The sequence below is a fragment of the Bombus vosnesenskii genome, unplaced genomic scaffold, assembly GCF_011952255.1.
Source record: "Bombus vosnesenskii isolate JDL3184/JDL3185 unplaced genomic scaffold, Bvos_JDL3184-5_v1.1 scf7180000015671, whole genome shotgun sequence".
Classification (NCBI taxonomy): Eukaryota; Metazoa; Arthropoda; class Insecta; order Hymenoptera; family Apidae; genus Bombus; species Bombus vosnesenskii.
Genome location: NW_022884097.1, coordinates 1,500 through 4,975, shown reverse-complemented (window position 1 = coordinate 4,975; position 3,476 = coordinate 1,500). Strand labels below are relative to the sequence as shown.

Below are 3,476 nucleotides of genomic sequence, written 5' to 3'. Positions count from 1 at the left end.
ATAATTTACGGTTTATAAAATACGTTATGATACGGAAAACGCCCATTTTTGTTGTAATGTGTAATATAAATTTTTCACATACTTAAAATATTATTATACTTATTTTTTCTCCTTTTTAAACATTATTAAATGATAAGATTTTTTAATAAAAGAAAGTGATAAAAACGCTGTCAGTTATTAAATAAAAAATAATTAAAGCTTAGGAGTTGGTAACTTTGATATTAAATTACAAAAGTTGCAGCAATAGAATTAGCGACCACATTTTTATGTTATTAGGTACATCTATTCGACATCGACATTCCTAATAAGATTACTTTTCGAGAGAGTGATTCACTCAGTCCTGGTAACTCCCTCACGACGTTCGATGTGAAGGGCTGCAAAATAGGTATTGGCATTTGCTATGATATTAGATTCGAGGAAATGGCACGCATTTATCGGAACAAAGGTACAGTAACTTAATCGATCAATACTTAACTAGCAAAAAATTAAATATCTTTCTTAAATATATTCTATATAAAATTAATATAATCTGTAACTCTGTATAAAAAGAAGCTTAATTTAAAAAACCAGTATATTTGCTGAAAATGAAACAAATAAAAGAATAAAAAGCACAATAAGAGGACTGTCCTCGCATATTCAGAAATGATGGAATGTGAACCGTGCAACTACGAAGTTAATTGGTATTCGGTGCCTTCATATTTCCTGCTTCTCTGGGTTAGGTTGCCAAATGCTGATATATCCAGCGGCATTCAATATGACCACTGGACCACTGCACTGGTCATTACTTCAACGTTCCAGAGCGAATGATAATCAATTATACGTTGCCTGCATATCACCGGCTCGTGTTCCTTAAGAAAGTTACGTCGCATGGGGACATACACAGTTGACCAATCCCTGGGGAAAGATTCTTTACGATTTGGAAACTCAAGAGAATATGGCAGTCACCGATATCGGTAATTTACAGCTTAAAATTAAAAGCGAGAGATCCATGATGTAATTAATTTTTAGTCTCGTTAATTTATCGATTTAGCCATCTTCCTCTGTATTTGTTGAATTTATTAGTAAGCATTACTTATTACTTCGTATGTTTCTTTTTTCTAACAGATCTAAAAGTTGTTGAGGAAGTAAGGACTCAGATACCTACATTTTCTCAGAGACGTACAGATTTGTACGACACTGTCTGTAAGAAGGAGTAACTCTACACTAAAACAGAAAATGTTTTTTTATAATATTTCTACTACGATATCCTTTTTTTGTGAATTATTACTAATTTCTTATCATTTGTACTAAATGAATGACTCAATTAAGAAAACCAAAAAGTTATAAATAATAATCTGTATATCTTGTGTATCAACATGTAATTGGATATTATAATAATATAGGAATGCTATAATAATATAGGATAATAATATAGGAGAATAATAATATAGAAAAAAATACATGCTTTTAAACACCTTTAATATCGATCACATAAATTGTTATAAGTCATAATGATTACGCATACATAAAAGACCCCTTGATAGTAAAATTTACGATCAAAAGGCAATTACGTATCGTTTAACAACATTTAATTTATAACACCTTTTAAACATTTAGACAGATTACCACATAACACTTCTTATATATAAATATCAATTCGAAGTTATCAGCTTGGAGAAATTGGTCGATTAATACCTGTAGATTGTCTGTCTCGATGAAAGACTTAAAGAGAGCAAAAACATGATAATGCCGCTAATATAATATTCCTTCTTTCTTGTATCTGTCTGCCGCTCAGGTCGTTTTACTAATTACAATAAGTAATTTCGCCTTCTTTGCGCTCTCTTTTAACGCATTCGAGACCGAAAGAAATTCATATCAGTCAGTAGGCAAGGGTATAATATACATATTTTATATATAACTTATGTAGTAATGTATATATCATGTTAATTTCATATTTTTTTCAATATGGAATTATTATATTATATATATAATTATTATATATATATAACTGTACATAATACATTATAGAATAACATAGTATATAATTTTATATTTTAAAAATATGAGGCATACTATTTAAGATTGTCATCGATTTAAAATCAAAGTATGAAAAGGATACCCTGGAGAGAGGAAAACACAGAATCATTCTAACTAAACATTCAGATCGTACCGACACCTAGGTATCGTCTTACAATTAAATCTCGGTCTCGAATGGATTAAAATGAAATACATACTTGCAGCTTCAACATCTTCAATATCGAGGAGATTCAAACTTTACAAATAAAAGCGGCCTGTTCCCCTTTCCACGACAGACTCTCATACCATATCCGCTCTTATCCAGGCTTTTACTTGAAACCAGCAATACGTTCATTTACAATTTAAATTTACCCGGATCATCCACTGAATCGTCAGCCCTTTATAAACATATAATGAACCCAGAACATGTGCCTGTGCCCCTGGTATCGATGTTCGGCTTGTGATGTTCGTACCGGAACCTTCGCACAATTTCAATTTGTTACGCGTGAACATCGATTCTTCCAAGGGCCACAGCTTTATGCGGCTAAATCCTTTAGAACGATTAAAATGATACTAATGATATGGTATTTTTTTACAAAGATTTAACATATCCATCAAATAGGAAGTTTCGTGCTCTCCTATTTTATATTAATTATAAATTAATAAGTTTTATATATGTTATTTATAGATCTAATAAATTTTGTATTGGTTTACAGCAGGTGCTCCGGGTATAAACAGACGACAAACGAACAAATAGAAATTCAAACTATTGTCGTTGTTTAACTCGCATGGGACTATAAGCTCGAATTGGACTTAAACGTTACGATCGTCGAGAATAATTACTATATGTACCCTGTACGACGGGCAGAGAATCTTAAGTTATTAACGGCAATTCCTTTGTGCATAATTCAGGTTTATTAACAACCTGTAATGGATAATCATCGATGATCTCTTTTTGAATAAAGTTCACATTTATAAAGCAAACACTATAAAATACGACAGGACAATTGTAATCGATAAATAACATTTTATTAGGATATTATAAGAAGCTAAGATATCGAGGTACATTAAAATTGAGTCCGCTGCAACCCTCATGACATTTAAAATCCTACGCGTATATTGAATAAAGTTGTTATATTAAATATAATCATATTAAATACAAGCTCGTCCGCTGGATTCCCAAATTATTTGGTTAAATACTTTGAATACGAGAATACCGAGTGTTAACAGTAGTAAATCCTCTATATGGTATGTTTACTTTGCTATCTTGAATAGGTAAATAACATTTCACTTTAACGCATTTAACCAATATTAACATTTAACATTTAACCAATATTATACGCATATGCACATAATGTTACTGTTACATATAATGATATATACGTAGATATACACGTTAATTAAATCCTCTATATGGTATTTTTATATCAGTGTCATAAACATTGTAAACCGAAAATCTTCTATTACACGCGTGCATATAC

General features: G+C 30.8%; 1 long non-coding RNA gene across 1 annotated transcript; it reads left to right on the top strand.

Annotated features, from left to right (window-relative positions):
* The first annotated feature begins 912 nt into the window (after nucleotides 1-912).
* On the top strand, nucleotides 913-3,212 carry LOC117241318. The gene is made up of 2 exons (XR_004494941.1): nucleotides 913-953; nucleotides 2,712-3,212. It is a non-coding gene; the product is annotated as an uncharacterized LOC117241318 (long non-coding RNA).
* Nucleotides 3,213-3,476: the final 264 nt, after the last annotated feature.